The sequence below is a fragment of the Bos mutus genome, chromosome 21 (genome assembly GCF_027580195.1).
Source record: "Bos mutus isolate GX-2022 chromosome 21, NWIPB_WYAK_1.1, whole genome shotgun sequence".
Classification (NCBI taxonomy): Eukaryota; Metazoa; Chordata; class Mammalia; order Artiodactyla; family Bovidae; genus Bos; species Bos mutus.
In genome coordinates this window covers 52,679,197-52,698,817 of record NC_091637.1, presented here as the reverse complement: position 1 = coordinate 52,698,817, position 19,621 = coordinate 52,679,197, and positions in this window count along the sequence as shown.

The following is a 19,621-nucleotide window of genomic DNA, read 5'->3' as shown; positions in this document are numbered from 1 at the left end:
ATCTCAAAAAGTAGTAAGAGTTTATCACATGGATTATATAGGAAAGAATCATAAGAAATAGCTTTTGGAAAACTATAAGTACTCTGTTTAAAGACTAGTAAAAAGTTTTAAGAGTATAGTTTATTAAAGAAAGTGATATAATGGAGTCAAGATACTGGAGTTAATCACATTTTTCTCTATAAGGGGCAAGAAAGTAAATATTTTAAGCTTTGCAGGTCAAGTGATCTCTGTTGTAACTACTCCCCTCACATTTTTGGGCTCTGACATCTCAGGAAGAACTGCCCTCTTCACCCTGCTGCTATTGCTAAGTCGCTTCAGTTGTGTCTGACTCTGTGCGACCCCATAGATGGCAGCCCACCAGGCTCCCCTGTCCCTGGGATTCTCCAGACAAGAACACTGGAGTGGGTTGCCATTTCCTTCTCCAATGCATGAAAGTGAAGTCTCTCAGTCAGGTCCGACTCTTAGAGATCCCATGGACTGCAGCCCACCAGGATCCTCCGTCCATGGGGTTTTCCAGGCAAGAGTACTGGAGTGGCTTGCCCTTGCCTTCTCCCCTCTTCACCCTGGGAGGATTCCAGTACCTCATTAGGGTCATCCCCAGCATGGGTGTTCCCCTCATGCAGCTTCTGCTTGTGGAATATACAGTAGGATTCCTCACCAGCTCCCTGTCCGGACACCCTCCTCTCTGCACTTGGGTTCGGTCACACCATACCATGCTGGTCCTCTGTGAGGATGGCCTCTTTTTTGGGCTGTGGGTCCCTATTCTCCATTACCATCACATGTTGATGTTCTCCTCACCCGATTTTAGTTCTGACAATGGACACCAAAATGCCCCTACTCATGGAAGCCTTCTAGACCCACTGGGATTGTTTCCCTTCATTAGAATGCTACGTTTTATTTATTTTTTAAAACCATATTTGGGCTCCTCTTTCCTGGCCATGCCTCTATAGGATTCCATCCTCACCCACCTTAGGTCCTGAACCCATGGAGACAGAACAACCTCATGCCAACCAGGCTTCTTGGACATTTTAATCAACAGAAACTGCTAAGAGACTAGATGAGGAATTCAGGCAAGGCCTTACTGGGACTCATGCTGCAGCATGAAGGACTGAAAACAGTTAACAGGTTTCCTGGCTTGCTTCCTGAGTGGAAGCAAGCTGCTTTCTTAAATGGGGTGAATGTGGGGGCAGATAGGTATCGAACAGGAGATGATGTAAGGATGTGTGGTGACCTGCTTTTGCTCCCAGGACCTCAGAAATGATAGTTAAGTTTTGGCCTTGTTGTACGTTACTGTTCATACTTTGTCCCAACTTCCTATGGATGCAGTTACTTTTAGTTCCTTATAGCTTCTTTGTATTCTATTGCTGGAGGATACATTTGTCCAGGTGTAAGCACCCTCCAGTAAAGGGACCCAGGTCCCACTTGCCTCAGAACCATCCAATATATTAAGCATTGTGGGGACTAGGTTTCTCATGTGGATGGGAAGAGTTACAAATATATACATTATATAAAAATAACTATCCCTAAATACTTATTAATTATAGAGGGAAGACAACATAAAGACAGAGAGCAAAGAGCCATCTACAAGCCCAGAGTACAACATGGAGTACAAGGCCCTGAGTACAAAGTGAAGCAGGGCAAAGGCTAACAGAGTTTTGCCAAGAGAATACACTGGTCACAGCAAACACCCTCTTCCTACACATGGACATGACCAGATGATCAATACAGAAAGCAGACTGACTGTATTCTTTGCAGCTAAAGATGGAGAAGCTGTATACAGTAGGCAAAAACAAGACCAAGAGCTAGCTGTGGCTCTGACCCTGAATTCCTTATTGCAAAATCCAGGCTTACCTGGAAGAAAGTAGGGAAAACCACTAGGCCCTTTGAAAGTGTTAGTTGCTCAGTCATGTCAACCCCATGGACTGCAGCCTGCCAGGCTCTTCTCTCTACGGAATTCTCCAGGCAAGAATACTGGAGTAGGTTGCCATTCCCGTCACCAGGGGATCTTTCTGGCCCAGGGATCAAACCCAGATCTCCTGCATTGCAGGCAGATTCTTTACCATCTGAGATACGGTAGACAATTCAAGTACCACCTGAATTAAATCCCTTATTTTTATACAGTGGGGTTGATGAATAGATTCAAGGGATTAGATCTGATAGACAGAGAGCCTGAAGAACTGTGGACAGAGGTTCACAACATTGTACAGGAGGTGATGACCAAAACCATCCACAAGAAAAAGAAACACAAAAAGGCAAAGTAGTTGTCTGAGGAGGCCTTACAAATAGCCTAAAGAAAAGAGAAGCAAAAGGCAAAGGAGAAAGGGGCGGATATACCCATCTGAATGCAGAGTTCTAGAAAAGAGCAAGGAGAGGTTAGAAAGCATTCTTAGCTGATCAATGCAAAGAAATAGAGGAAAACAATAGAATGGGAAAACTAGAGATCTCTTCCAGAAAATTGGAGATACCAAGGGAACATTTCATGCAAAGATGGACTCAATAAAGGACAGAAATGGTAAGCACCTAACAGAAGAAGATAAATTAAGAAGTGGTGGCAAGAATACAGAGAACTGTACCAAAAAGGTCTCAGTGACCCAGATAACCATGATGGTGTGGTCACTCACCTAGGACCAGACATCCTGGAATGCAAAGTCAAGTGGGCATTAGGAAGCATCACTACAAACAAAGCTAGTGGAGGTGATGGAATTCCAGTTGAGCTATTCCAAATCCTGAAAGATGATGCTGTGAAAGTGCTGCACTCAATATGCCAACAAATCTGGAAAACTCAGCAGTGGCCACAGGACTGGAAGAGGTCAGTTTTCATTCCAATCCCAAAGAAAGGCAATGCCAGACAATGTTCAAACTTTTGTAAAATTGTGCTCATTTCACATGCTAGCAAGGTAATGCTCAAAATCCTTCAAGATAGGATTCAATAGCAGGTGAACCAAGAACTACCAAATGTACTAGCTGGGTTTCAAAGAGGCAGAGGAACCAGAGATCAAATTGCCAACATCAGTTAGACCATAGAAAAAGCAAGGGAATTCCAAAAAATTCTAATTCTGCTTCACGGACTGTGCTAAAGCCTTTGACTGTGCGGATCACAACAAACTGTGGAAAATTCTGAAAAATATGGGAAAACCATACCACTGTACCTGCCTCCTGAGGAACTTGTATGCAGGACAACAAGGAACAGTTAGAACTGGACATGAAATAACGACTGGTTCAAAATTGAGAAAGATGTCCATCAAGACTGTGTATTGTCCCCTTGCTTATTTAACTTATATGCAGAGTACATCAAGCAAAATGCTGGGCTGGATGACTCACAGCTGGACTCAAGATCGCTGAGAGAAATGTCAACAACCTCAGATATGCAGGTGATACTACCCTAATCACAAAAAGTGAAAAACTAAAGAGCCTCTGGATAAGCATAAGCACTCCTCCTATCCTCCTCTTATCTGCCCAAGAACTGACACTTTCAGATTGTGGTGTTGGAGAAGACTCTTGAGAGTCCCTTGGACTGCAGGGAGGTCAATTCTAAAGGAAATCAACCTGAACGTCCATCAGAAGAACTGATCCTGAAGCTGAAGCTCCAATGCTTTGGCCATTTGATGCAATGAGTGGACTCTTTAGAAAAGACCCTGATGCTGGGAAAGATTGAAGGCCCGAGGAGAAGAGGACGACAGAGGATGAGATGGTTGGATGGCATCACCGACTCAATGGACATGAGTTTGAGTAAGCTCCGGGAGATAGTGAAGGACAGGGAAGGCTGCCGTGCTGCAGTTCACAGGGACACAAAGTGTCGGGCACAACTTAGTGACTGAACAACCACCACAACAATCCAAGGTTGGCCTCAAAAGAAATCAGTCCTGGTGACACCTTAATCGCAGAGCCCTAACCTCCAGAATTATGAGGAAACTACTTCTGTTGTTTAAGCCACCTGGTCTGTGATTCTTTGTTATGGCAGCCCTAGCCAACCACTGCAACAGCTATGTGAAAGGCATCTAAAATCAATCATGAGGAAACCTCAGACAAAACCAACCTGAATGACAACCTACAATTAAGTAGAATTGCAAAAGCAACAAAGTCATGAAACCCTCAAGCACGTTCACCTTCTGTGAACAAACCTCACTAAAAGTTCAATCCCTGGGTCTAGAAGATCCCCTGGAGAAGGAAATGGCAATCAACTCCAGTATTCTTGCCTGGGAAGCCCCATGGACAGAGGAGCCTGGAAGGCTGCAGTCCAAGGGGTCACAAAAGTGTACACAAGCCATTCTATCTGCTGCCTACAGTCTAAATTTATCAGAAACAAGAATTTAAGCCTTGCAAACTTTAGGGAAAAAATAATTTTTTCCAATGACTAATATGAGGAGATAAACTCAGAGCATTTCTCAAGGACCTCTCTACAAGTGCCCTCCATGAGACAATATCCTCCATGCCCCAGACTCATCCTTCCTTCAAACATACTGCTTAGATGGCCGCACGTTTTCATTAACTTGAGAAAGGGGGCATGAGCTGAGAAGAGAAAGCAGTGAATAAGTGAGATATTTTGCTTTTAAACTATATTTAGAAGAAAATCTTGGCTTTAGTAAATTAGACTTTCATGACAGCAAGTAGTCCGAAAGTTAGGTTTCTCAGTAATTATATTGCCTAAGAAACAAACAAAAATCTCCAATACCTTTGACTCTTCTACTCCTAAAATGATTTGCAACCTCTGGGCCTTCAGCTTACATGCAGGAAAGCAGGCTACAGAAGCGGTATCACTGCAGATGAGAATACAAATGCACCCCACTGTGATCTGATGTGACCATGAAGGATAATGGACAACAAATCCAGAATCCAGAAAGGACAATGGACAGGTTTGTTTTTTGCTTCTCTCAAACAAATAAATAAATAAAAAACCTAATAATAAAGGAGAAGTCCATATACCCAGTTAGAGACTCTTCATAATTCCTGCCCTTCGGGTTTTAATAATTGCGATGGAAAAGTGACTGTGTCCCCAACATGCCCACTCCTTTCTTCTTTTTTCAAAGTGGGTATTTTTGGAACGGGAGATTTTACTGAAGCCATCTTACACAAGTAGTGTATGTCGGTTGTAGGTGTGTAGTAGAGGAATCTTACATTTTAGTTTGTAGGTCACTGGAAAATGAAGATTTCTGTTTGCACCTGGAGGAGGAGCCCTGAACATCTGACTAATCCTCAGAAATCATGGGTTTGCAGCTGGATATGGAACCTATGGATGTCATTTTAACCTTGTCTCCTTTTGGAGGAGGTACAAGTGTTGTAAAATGTATATCCTTGGGTTCGCTGGTGTTCAGAGGGATGAATTTGTTCCTTAATCTCACTTATCCTTTTCTTCCCTTCTTCTGGGCATTTAACCACCTGAAGTGAAAGTGAGAGTGGTAGTTACTCAGTTGTGTCAGGCTCTTTGTGACGCCGTGGACAGTAGCCACCAGGCTCCTCTGTCCATGAGATTCTTCAGACAAGAACACTGGGGTGAGTTGCCATTTCCTACTCTAAGGGAACTTCCCCACCCAGGGATCGAACCTGGGTCTCCTGCATTGCAGGCAGATTCTTTACTGTCTGAGCCACCAAGGAACCCCCATTTAACCACCTACCCACCCAGAGACTATATTCCTTTACAAACAGAAGAGAACAACTATCTCTTGGTGAGCCTCATCTGTTTCAGTCAAACAGTTGATAACAATATCATAATGAGTGGTAAAGCAAAAAATAAATTTAATAATAATAATAATGAAAAGAAAAAAAAATCATGGTCCTTGAATGATCTCATAATGTTTAATTTCCCCACTAAATCTAGAAAACCAACCTCCATCTGGTCTGTTCCATAAGGGTTAAAAAAAAAAAAGCATTTAATTACCTTACTTATTGCAGTTAAGGACTTACCTAATAAAAAACACTATTAGAATAATACTGATTATAGTCAACACATTTATTCATTACAAATTGTGTGCTGAGCACTCTGCTCAGTGTTTTAAATGAATCATCTAGTTTTCCTTACATTAAAAAAAATCTTACAATTCATATATAACTAATTTTTTCATTGTATAGATGAGGAAACAGATTTGATGCATTTAATAATGATTTTTATATTAAAAATGCCAAAATTTCTTAAGTAGTTAAATTAGTAGAAAGTCATTTTATTAGACTATTTTGTTGTTATTAAAACAGTTGCCAAGTACATGTGAAAATATGACAGAACACTTGTTATATTTTGTGAATAAGGACTCAATTGTATGCAGAATATGGATACAACCAACAGAAATTTTATAAACTAAAAAGGCCTATGCATTTAAAGAAAAGGAACAAATATATACCAATAAATCAGGAACTCTGTTTTATGGTTATATTTTAATTTATATATATATATTTTTTTAATTTTATTTTTAACTTTACAATATTGTATTGGTTTTATGATATATCAACATGAATCCGCCACAGGTATACATGTGTATTTTAATTTTTTAAAAAATGAAACAAATGACTATTGTCTCCCTTAAAAATTTTTTTTCTATTATTAAGCCTAGATATTTTTTCTTTTATTTATATTCCTGAAGTATTTCATATGATTTCATATATTTCAAGAAGTTGACAGATATTTTCAAAATTAAAAAAAAACCACTGAAACTCAACAAACTATCTGCTATATTGCATAACACTCATGTTTAGAGGTGGACTTTCTAAGCAAAATGGTTGGTAAGAACTGATGATCATCGATTGCTAATATGCAGTTGTTTCTAAACTGTTATTTTTCCATTTATTTAATATATTTTGAAATCTATTGATTCTGTTTTTTAAAATACTTCTATTCAGTGTCTTATGCATTCTGGGAACTCTGCTGAGTGCTAGAGAGATATAAAGATGAAAAAGACACTGTCCCACTTCCAGAAGAGTTCTTTGTCCAATGGGATCAATTATTTCTAAAGAAAAATACATTAAGCAACATAGTGAAACTTCAAATTTAGTACCACTGTGCATGGATTATTTATTGATCTTATCCTAGGACATTAATTGCACTATTTCTTTCTAAATAGTAACATTAAAATTGTAAACCACATTTATCTTGAGGACTTATTTAAAACGCCCAGCCACTTAAGGTTGTTGAGCTCTGTAGTATGTCTTGTGTTTCAGGCACTGGAAAAACAGAAATAAAACACACTTGAATGGTATCAGGTTGCTAAAAATAACCTCAAATTCAGGTTTGACTCCACAGATAGCATTGAAGGCAAAACACATCTGGTGAATAATTTAACATAGAGAGTAAAACTGAAATACAAAAAAGTTCTGACCCACTTGCCTCAGTAATAAGTACTTGTAAATATTAGGAAGTGTATGATATTGCAACATCATGTAATCTTATTAAAACTTATTCAGATGCTCAAAATAATTTTTATAATATGAAGCACTTTGTCTTTTTAATATTCTGTAGACAATTTAAAAAGTCATGTCCACCATCCACCGAGATGATAACTGCCAATACACTGTGAGGGAAGACACAACTGCCTCTCACTTCAGATCCCACTCTCCCAGCAAAGCCCCTGGGCACACAAAGACTGCACAGGGCCACCCACACCAGGTCTACAAAGACTGCACAGGGCCACCCACGCCAGGTCTACAAAGACTGCATAGGACCACCCACACAAGGATACCTCTTCAAGTCTGCAGTAGGTAAATGTTTCATCTGATGTCATGGAGACAGAGAAAATTAAGCAAAACCAGGAGGCAGAGAAATTTGTTTCAAATGAAAGACCCTGAAAAACCCTTGAAAATACAGCTAATGAAAGAGACAATTCACCAGATAAAGTGTTTGAACATCAGTAATGAGAACAGTAATTGCTAAGTCACTTCAGTTGTGTCCGACTCTGTGCGACCCCATAGACAGCAGCCCACCAGGCTCCCCCGTCCCTGGGATTCTCCAGGCAAGAACACTGGAGTAGGTTGCCATTTCCTTCTCCAATGCATGAAAGTGAAAGTGAAGTCGCTCAGTCGTATCTTAGCGACCCCATGGATTGCAGCCTAACAGGCTCCTCCATCCATGGGATTTTCCAAGCAAGAGTACTGGAGTGGGGTGCCATTGCCTTCTCTAGAACTATGAAAAAGAATAAATGAACGCAATGAGGATTTTCACAGAAACTAGAAAATATAAAAATGATCCAGTCAGAATTGAAGAACACAATAACTGAAATGAAAGACACACTAGAAGGAATTGGAAACAGACCACATGATACAGAAGAATGCATGCTGATCTAGAAGACAGAATAATGGAAATCATTTAATAGCATAGCAATAAGAAAGACAAAACAGAGAGAGAGTGAGAGAGAGCTGAAGAGATTTCTGGAACCAAAACTAATCTATCAATATTAACATTATAGATATCCCAGAAAGAGAAGAGAGAGAAAGGGGTAAAAAATGTGTTTGTACAATTATGGCTTGAAACTTCTGGAACCTGTAGAAAAAAACAAATATCCCTGGTGGCTCAGCTGGTAAAGAATCCACCTGCAATGTGGGAGGCCTGGGTTCGATCCCTGCATTGGGAAGATCCCCTGAGAAGAATACCCACTCCAGTATTCTGGCCTGGAGAATTCCATGGACTGTATAGTTCATGGGGTCGCACAGAGTCGGACATGACTGAGTGACTTTCACTTTCACAGGACACACAGAGTCCCAGACAAGATGAACCTAAAGAGACCCACACCAAATTATATCATAACTAAAATGTCAAAAGGTAAGGGTAAAGAGAGAATTCTAAAGACAGCAAGGAAAAATAAGAGTCATACAAAAAGAATCCCCATGAAACTATCAGCTGATTTTTCAGCAGAAACTTTACAGGTCAGAAGTGAATGGCATGACAGCATGATACAGTTTAAAGTCCTGAAAGGAAAACCCCTACAACCTAGGGTAGTTTTAACCAGCAAGATTATTATTCAGAGTTAAAGTACACATTAAAAAAACCCCAAAAAACAAAACAACTTCTCAAGCAAGCAAAAACTTAAAGAATTCATCAATACTAAACTGACCCTAAAAAAAAAAAATGTTAAAGGGTCTTCTCTAAGTGGGAAAAAAGGGTTACAACAAGAATTAAGAATTTATAGGAAAGGAAAACAAAAACTGCTAGTGAAGGCAAATGTAGAGTAAAGGGTGTGGATTAACCACATAAATGCTAGTACAAGCTTTAAAAGAAAAAAATTGGAAAACCAACAACCAAAATAAAGGGTTAAATAAGCATAAAAATGTAAAATATGACACCAGAAATGCAAAATGTGGAGGACAGAAGTAAGAAAAAATGTAGAATGACTACCAGTTTAAAACATGTAGATATAGGTCAACATATATGAAACCCATGGAAATCACAAATCAAAAACCTACAATAGATATACAAAAACTAGAAAGGAAGCAACAAAAACATACTGCTAAAGAAAGTCATCAAACCACAAGGAAAAACCTACAAAAAGAACAGAGAAGAACTATTAAAACTATTAACACATTGTATTAAGTAATACAATGGCAAGTACATACATATCAATAATCACTTAAAACACCAATGCACTAAATGGTCAAAGACATAAGGTGTCTGACTGCATAATAAACAAGACCTATTCATATGCTGCCTACAAAAGACTCAGAGCTAAAAACAGACGCAGGTTGAAAGTGTGTGGATGGAAAAAGATATTTCATACAAACAAAAATGATCAAAGAAGACATAAAAAGATGTCAACAAGCACATAAAAAGATGATCAACATCGTTAACCATCAGAAAAATGCAAACCAAAACCACGATGAATTATCAGCTGACACCTGTCATACTGGTTATCATAAAAAAGACCAAAGATATACATGCCCCAATATTCATAGTATTATTTACAACAGTCATGATATGGAAGCCATCTAAGTTTCCATTAACAGATGAATGATAAAGAAGTGTTTTATATATATATATATATATATATATATATACAATGAAATGTTGCACAGACATTAAGAAGAATGAAGTTCTGCCATTTTCAGTGACACGAATGAATTAGAGGTTATCATGCTTAGGGCCATAATCCTCTACGTTATCATTTACGTGTGGAATTTTTAAAATATCCCAGTACATTGAGCAATACAGAAACAGACTCACAGATAAACAGAATAAACTTGTTACCAGTGAGGAGAGGGAAAGGGCAGGGGCGAATTAGGGGTATGAGATTAAGAAATATGTATAAAGTAGATAAGCCACAAAAATACACTGTACAATGACTTAAGGCTCTGGTTTCCTGAGGTACCAGTGGGGCATGAAGATGTGCTACTGCCTTGTGGCCACACCTGAGAACTACAACTTTAAAACCCGCACTGCCGGGCACTTAAGGGTCACAAGTTCTCTGGGCTGCCCTTGAACCCCTTCCCTCAAGAAATGTCCCAAGGCAGGTAATGGGAAACAAAATCAAAACAGTACTGACTCTCTAGAAACCAATCTCAAGAGCTAAACTTTACTGTCTCAAAGAAAATTCACCTGAAAAGATGCTCAGCCTCCCTAGTGGTTAGAAAAACTGCCAATCATAATGAGGCTATATCCCCTGACACCAGTCAGATCCAAACAGGAAGAATGCTACAGAGGGCAGGGATAAAAGGGAGCCACCATACACTGAAGGTGGGAATGTAGATTTGCAACAGCCACTATGGAGAAAAGTAGCAAAGTTCCTTATAAAAATGAAAAATAGAGGTACCCTGAGATTGAAGAAAGTAGGGAAAACCACTAGACCATTCAGGTATGACCTAAATCAAATCCCTTATGACTATTCAGTGGAACTGAGAAATAGATTTAAGGGACTAGATCTGATAAACAGAGTGTCTGATGAACTATGGACTGAGATTTGTGACATTGTACATGAGACAGGGATCAAGACCATCCCCATAGAAAAGAAATGCAAAAAAGCAAAATGGCTGTCTGGAGAGGCCTTACAAATAGCTGTGAAAAGAAGAGAAGTGAAAAGCAAAGGAGAAAAGGAAATATATAAGCATCTGAATGAAGAGTTCCAAAGAATAGCAAGGAGAGAAGAGAAAGCCTTCTTCAGCAATCAATGCAAAGAAATAGAGGAAAACAACAGAATGGGAAAGACTAGACATCTTGTCAAGAAAATTAGAGATACCAAGGGGACATTTTATGCAAAGATGGGCTCGATAAAGGACAGAAATGGTATGGACCTAACAGAAGCAGAAGATATAAAGAAGAGGTGGCAAGAATACACAGAAGAACTGTACAAAAAAGAGCTTCATGACCCAGATAATCACGATGGTGTGATCACTGACCTAGAGCCAGATATCCTGGAATGTGAAGTCAAGTGGGCCGTAGAAAGCATTAATTACTATGAACAAAGCTAGTGGAGGTGATGGAATTCCAGTTCAGCTATTTCAAATCCTGAAAGATGATGCTGTGAAAGTGTTGCACTCAATATGCCAGCAAATTTGGAAAATTCAGCAGTGGCCACAGGACTGGAAAAAGTCAGTTTTCATTCCAATCCCAAAGAAAGGCAATGCCAAAGAATGCTCAAACTACCGCACAATTGCACTCATCTCACACGCTAGTTAAAGTAATGCTCAAAATTCTCCAAGCCAGGCTTCAGCTATACGTGAACCGGGAACTTGCAGATGTTCAAGCTGGTTTTAGAAAAGGCAGAGGAACCAGAGATCAAATTGCCAACATCCGCTGGATCATGGAAAAAGCAAGAGAGTTCCAGAAAAACATCTATTTCTGCTTTATTGACTATGACAAAGTCTTTGACTGTGTGCATCACAATAACCTGTGGAAAATTCTGAAAGAGATGGGAATACCAGACCACCTGACCTGCCTCTTGAGAAACCTATATGCAGGTCAGGAAGCAACAGTTAGAATCGGACATGGAACAACAGACTGGTTCCAAATAGGAAAAGAAGGACGTCAAGGCTGTATATTGTCACCCTGCTTATTTAACTTATATGCAGAGTACATCATGAGAAACACTGGTCTGGAGGAAGCACAAGCTGGAATCAAGATTGCCGGGAGAAATATCAATAACCTCAGATATGCAGATGACACCACCCTTATGGCAGAAAGTGAAGAGGAACTAAAAAGCCTCTTGATGAAAGTGAAAGAGGAGAGTTTAAAAAGTTGGCTTAAAGCTCAATATTCAGAAAATGAAGATCCTGGTATCTGTTTCCATCACTTCATGAAATAGATGGGAAACAGTGGAAACAGTGTCTGACTTTATTTTGGGGGGCTCCAAAATCACTGCAGATGGTGACTGCAGCCATGAAATCAAAAGACGCTTACTCCTTGGAAGGAAAGTTAAGACCAACCTAGATAGCATATTAAAAAGCAGAGATGTTACTTTGCCAACAAAGGTCCATCTAGTCAAGGCTATGGTTTTTCCAATGGTCGTGTATGGATGTGAGAGTTGGACTGTGAAGAAAGCTGAGCAGTGAAGAATTGATGCTTTTAAACTGTGGTGTTGGATAAGACTCTTGAGAGTCCCTTGGACTGCAAGGAGGTCCAACCAGTCCATTCTATAGGAGATCAGTCCTGGGTGTTCATTGGAAAGACTGATGCTGAGGCTGAAACGCCAATACTTTGGCCACCTCATGAGAAGAGTTGACTCATTGGAAAAGACCCTGATGATGGGAGGGATTGCGGGCCGGAGGAGAAGGGGACAACAGAATGAGATGGCTGGATGGCATCATCGACTCGATGCACATGAGGTTGGGTGAACTCCTGGAGTTGGTGATGGACAGGGAGGCCTGATGTGCTGCGATTCATGGGGTTGCAAAAGATGGACACGACTGAGCGACAACTGAACTGAACTGAACTGAAATTAGGAATCTCACTATGGAGCATATACCCAGATAAATCCATCCTTCAAAAAGACACATATCCCTCAAAAGTCATTGCAAGACATAGAAATAATCGAACTGTCCATCACCAGATGAATCCAGAAAGATGTTCCATATACTCACTATACTATTACTCAGCCAGAAAGCAGAATGAAATTTGTGCCATTTGCAGCATCATGGATGGACCAGGAGATTATCACATGAATCAGGTAAACCAGACAGAGAAAACAAGCATCACGGATACCATTTATGCTGCTGGTGCCGCAGCCAAATCACTTAAGTCATGTCTGACTCTGTGCGACCCTACAGACGGCAGCCCACCAGGCTCCCCCGTCCCTGGGATTCTCTAGGCAAGAACACTGGAGTGGGTTGCCATTTCCTTCTCCAATGCATGAAAGTGAAAAATGAAAGTGAAGTTGCTCAGTCGTGTCCGACTCTTCGTGACCCCATGGACTGCAGCCCACCAGGCTCCTCCACCCATGGGATTTTCCAGGCAAGAGTACTGGAGTGGGGTGCCATTCCCTTCTAGAGGACTCTAAAACCTGATACAAATGAACAAATGTACCAAACAAAAACAGGCTCACAGACTTAGAAAAGGAACATAGTTACCAAAAGGGGAAGTTGGGAGGGATAAAGTAAGAGGCTATGACTATGAGAAACACACATATAAAAGAGATAATCAGTGAGGACCTTGAGATAGTCCAGGAGACTCTACTCAACATTCTGTCATAACCTTCATGGCAAAGGAATCTGAAAAACAACAGGTACAGGTATATGTATAAGTGAATAGTGTGGTTGTAGAACTGAAAAGTCAACATTGTATAGCAACTATGGATGTGAGTTTGAGTAAACTCCAGGAGCTGTTGATGGACAGGGTAGCCTGGCATACTGCAGTGGGGTTGCAAAGAGTTGGACACGACTGAGCGACTGAACTAAACTGATATTGCAGTAGAAAATAGAAACTGAATTTTAATAAATGTTTAAAAATAAAAATAATATATTGCACAATGAAGGGAATTATAGCCATTATCTTATAATATCTTTAAATGGAATATGATCTATAAAAATATTGTTACCATATTGTACATCTGAAATTAACATAATATTATAAATAAACTATACTTCAACTTTTTAAAAAAAGTAAAAAGAATGAAAAATATGGTACAACTAAGACATAAAACTTTGTGGAAAATTTCTTGGACTAAATCAGGTACTGTGATCAGTACTTTACGCCTTTAAAACTAAGGTTTATAACCTCTAGTGAATCATGGATTCATCTTAGTGTCTCAAACAACACTTTCTAACAGAATAAAAGTGAAAGTCGCTCAACTGTGAACAACACTTTGTGACCCCACAGTCTGGACCGTCCATGGAATTCTCCAGTCCAGAAAGAACCTTTCCCTTCTCCAGGGATCTTCCCAACCCAGGGATAGAACCCAGGTCTCCCACATTGCTGGCAGATTCTTTACCAGCTGAACTGCCAGGGAGCTTCTAAGAGAACAGTATGAAAATACATATAATTTCTGAGTTTATCACTTTCAGAAAGATTAAGCATTATTCTTCGTGTAACTTTTGCTTCAATTGTGTGTTAAGTCTGTGTGTATGTGTGTGCACACGTGGCATGTATTTCCATTCCTGACAGAATGTACTACATGCTGTAGGGCACAGACAGACCATTTGATAGTCCCTGGCTTAGCTCACTTAAGTCACCACAACAAAAGTATATATTAGGCCCAATTAACAGTGCCAATTTATAGAAGGAAAATTGCTTTTCATATTTGACATGTAATTTTACCAATTCACATTTACTGTGTTAAATCTTGAACCTGAGATTCAAAACATATCATAATACCATGATTTAGATTCTGCTTTTTCTGAGTATCTGTTTTTTCACAGATTTCCTAGTTTTTAAACCTCTTAATCCCTTTCAATCTCTATCTCCCTCCCTGGCTCCCTCTATCTCTCACCCCACTTTATGATCTAGAATAATTCTGTTCTTAGTTTAATCTTTTCTTCCATGCCAACCTCTGTGAATTCCCATCTTTCAGCTAAAAAGAAAAAATAAAAGTGTTTCTTAGTGTAATCTCTATGATCAATTTGTAAATAATCTCATATGAAAATATTTGCCATTATACATTTGAAATTTGTATGAATTTATCGACTATGTCAATCCTCTCTTGTTCTTCCAGGGTTCCAGGAGAACCACACGAACCTGTCTTCAGCATTTTATACATACACACACTCAACTCTTTCTAGGACATGTATTTATGATAACATAGCATTCTGGATATTACAAAAAGCAAAACATTTAGGAGTTGGATGTTGTTCAGGCTCTAAGTTGTATCTGACCCTTTAGACCCCATGGACTATGGGATTTCTCAGGCAAGAATACTGGAGTGAATTGCCATTTGCTTCTCCGGTTGGGTTGGATCTTGCCAATCCAGAGATCAAACCGATGTCTCCTGCATTGACAGGCAGATTTTTACTGCTCAGCCACTAGGGAAGCCCAGGAGTTGGATAAACTATAACAAATATAAATGTATTGCCAAGCTTTTAAGAACTTATAAGCAAAACATCCAAGAGAAATAAACAAACACACTGCTAAGTCACTTCAGTCGTGTCTGACTCTGTGCGACCCCATAGACGGCAGCCCACCAGGCTCCCCCGTCCCTGGAACTCTCCAGGCAAGAACAATGGGGTAGGTTGCCATTTCCTTCTCCAATGCATGAAAGTGAAAAGTGAAAAGGAAGTCGCTCAGTCGTGTCCGACTCTTCACGACCCCATGGACTGCAGCCTACCAGGCTCCTCCGTCCGTGGGATTTTCCAGGCACACTAAAGCCCTACAAAAACCCAATGTATCCAATTCTAGAAAGTAAAAGGTAAGTTAAAAGACTGAATTAAATGCAGAAGAGAGTGTTGCTCCCTCAGGGCCAAAACCTAGCACAGCAAAACAGAGTTTGGAGCATTGTCACCACACAGACACAAAAGGTAACAGTGTGAGTTAGTGGATGTGTTAGTTGATGTTGTGGCAATCATTTCATAATATATGTGTCTATCAGATCATCCCTTGTATGTGATAACATTTGCAATTTCACTTGTCAATTATACCTCAATAAAGCATGGGAAAAACAATTGGGGCCATTGTAGTTCTAAGGGGGAACTGTACATTGATCCTACAGCCAGGCAAAGTCAAAAGAGAGAGCTGGTGTCTCAGAGAATTGAAAAAAACCTAAAGCTGATACTTATATAAGGGATGCTTTATTTCATTAGCCATTTAGGATACTCTACTTCATTTGTCATATAAGAAGCATAAATTATTTTAAAAGCTTTACTGAAATAGAGTTGACATGCACATATTTAATGTGCACAATTTGGTAAGTCTGATGTATTAGTAAACATACGACATCATTACCACCATTAAGATAATGAAGCTATCCATCACCTCCAAAAGTTTCCTTATGCCCTTGTAATTTCCTTGTGCCCTTTGTAATTCCTCTGTTCACCCAGACACTCTTCATCTCTGTATCCACCTGCATCAAACTCTCCACACCAGTCCTCAGTTACCCACAGCCCTACTTTATCTGATTATATTAAGGTATTGGCTTACATTTCCAAGAATGTTACACAAATAATATTATTCCACTAGCCCATTCAGGTATGACCTAAATCAAATCCCTTGTGATTATACAGTGGAAGTGAGAAATAGATTTAAGGGCCTAGATCTAATAGATAGAGTGCCTGATGAACTATGGAATGAGGTTCATGACATTGTACAGGAGACAGGGATCAAGATCATTCCCATAGAAAAGAAATGCAAAAAAGCAAAATGGCTGTCTGGGGAGGCCTTACAAATAGCTGTGAAAAGAAGAGAAGTGAAAAGCAAAGGAGAAAAGGAAAGATATAAACATCTGAATGCAGAGTTCCAAAGAATAGCAAGAAGAGATAAGAAAGCCTTCTTCAGCGATCAATGCAAAGAAAAAGAGGAAAACAACAGAATGGGAAAGACTAGGGATCTCTTCAAGAAAATCAGAGATACCAAAGGAACATATTATGCAAAGATGAGCTCGATAAAGGACAGAAATGGTATGGACCTAACAGAAGCAGAAGATATTAAGAAGAGATGGCAAGAATACACAGAAGAACTATACAAAAAAGATCTTCACGACCCAGATAATCACAATGGTGTGATCACTGGCCTAGAGCCAGACATCCTGGATTGTGAAGTCAAGTGGGCCTTAGAAAGCACCACTACGAACAAAGCTAGTGGAGGTGATGGAATTCCAGTTCAGCTATTTCAAATCCTGAAAGATGATGCTGTGAAAGTGCTGCACTCAATATGCCAGCAAATTTGGAAAATTCAGCAGTGGCCACAGGACTGGAAAAGGTCAGTTTTCATTCCAATCCCAAAGAAAGGCAATGCCAAAGAATGCTCAAACTACCACACAACTGCACTCATCTCACATGCTAGTAAAGTACTGCTCAAAATTCTCCAAGCCAGGCTTCAGCAATATGTGAACCGTGGACTTCCTGATGTTCAAGCTGGTTTTAGAAAAGGCAGAGGAACCAGAGATCAAATTGCCAACATCCGCTGGATCATAGAAAAAGCAAGAGAGTTCCAGAAAAACATCTATTTCTGCTTTATTAACTATGCCAAAGCCTTTGACTGTGTGGATCACAATAAACTGTGGAAAATTCTGAAAGAGATGGGAATACCAGACCACCTGATCTGCCTCTTGAGAAATTTGATGCAGGTCAGGAAGCAACAGTTAGAACTGGACATGGAACAACAGACTGGTTCCAAATAGGAAAGGGAGTTCGTCAAGGCTGTATATTGTCAGCCTGTTTATTTAACTTCTATGCAGAGTACATCATGAGAAACGCTGGACTGGAAGAAACACAAGCTGGAATCAAGATTGCCTGGAGAAATATCAATAACCTCAGATATGCAGATGACACCACCCTTATGGCAGAAAGTGAAGAGGAACTAAAAAGCCTCTTGATGAAAGTGAGAGTGGAGAGTGAAAAAGTTGGCTTAAAGCTCAACATTCAGAAAACGAAGATCATGGCATCCGGTCCCACCACTTCATGGGAAATAGATGGGCAAACAGTGGTAACAGTGTCAGACTTTATTTTTCTGGGCTCCAAAATTACTGCAGATGGTGACTGCAGCCATGAAATTAAAAGATGCTTACTCCTTGGAAGGAAAGGTATGACCAACCTAGATAGCATATTCAAAAGCAGAGACATTACTTTGCCAACAAAGGTTCGTCTAGTCAAGGCTATGGTTTTTCCTGTGGTCATATATGGATGTGAGAGTCGGACTGTGAAGAAGGCTGAGCGCTGAAGAATTGATGCTTTTGAACTGTGGTGTTGGAGAAGACTCTTGAGAGTCCCTTGGACTGCAAGGAGATCCAACCTGTCCATTCTGAAGGAGATCAGCCCTGGGATTTCTTTGGAGGGAACGATACTAAAGCTGAAACTCCAGTACTTTGGCCACCTCATGCAAAGAGTTGACTCATTGGAAAAGACTCTGATGCTGGGAGGGATTGGGGGCAGGAGAAGGGACGACAGAGGATGAGATGGCTGGATGGCATCACTGACTCGATGGACGTGAGTCTGGGTGAACTCCGGGAGTTGGTGATGTACAGGGAGGCCTGGCGTGCTGCGATTCATGGAGTCGCCAAGAGTCGGACATGACTGAGTGACTGATCTGATCTGATGCTCTCTTTATTTTGGGAGAATGGGTCTGGCTCCTTTCACTCAGCTCAACTATCTTGAAATTGATTCAACTGTTACACATACCAATGTTTTTTTGACACTTTATGATTAGGTCTTATTTCATCATATTTATAAAGCATATTTTTGTCCATTCATCAGCTGAAGGAAACCTATGTTGCTTATAATTCTAAACTATTACAAATAAATTCTGTGAAATTTTGCATATCAATCTTCTTCTGGAAACATTCTTTCATGCCTCTTGAGTAAGCACCTTGTAATACAAAGCCAGAGTCATGTGGTAATCACAGGTTTATCTTTTATGACGCTCCGAACTGTTACCGTATCCCTTACCCCAAATCGATCATACTATTTTAGGTGTGTGAGCATTCCGCTTGTACAATATCCTCACACATGTGGTATTTTGTTGTTGTTGTTGTTAATTAGAACTTAAACCATTTTAACAGATACTGATGAAAGACAAATCAAAGAAAATTTAAATATAAAAGGGTTTTTTTTTCTTCTTCTGTTCTTTGGCCTCCTCTCTCCCTTCTCCTGTGCCTTGTGTATCTGCATCATTCACTGACCAAACCTTCATCTCAGCAGAAATACTTGTTCACCCATAAAGAACAACATTCTCCAGTATTGACAAGGTGACTCCTTAGGAGATAATCTTCCTGCTTAATCTTGTAAGGGGCCACAATGACCCACGACCTACTACTCGCTTTGTACGTGAAGACCTGGATTGTGTAAGCTGTCAATAATGTGTCACTTAATGTATAGCCCCTTTTCTCAAAACTTTATATAACTGTGCTTTTGGCTCTAATGGGCAGAACAGTTCTTGGAACTTTCTGAGAGGCTGTTACTAAATTTTTTCATTAAGAGCATAAAATGAAACCTCATTGGGGCATAATTGACATTTCCTAATGACTGATTTTTAAATATTCTGGTGTTCATTTGTCATCTGTATATCATCTTTAGCAAAGTACCTGACAAATTATCTGCTCATTTAAAATATTGCCTTTTGCTTTCTTATAGTTGAATT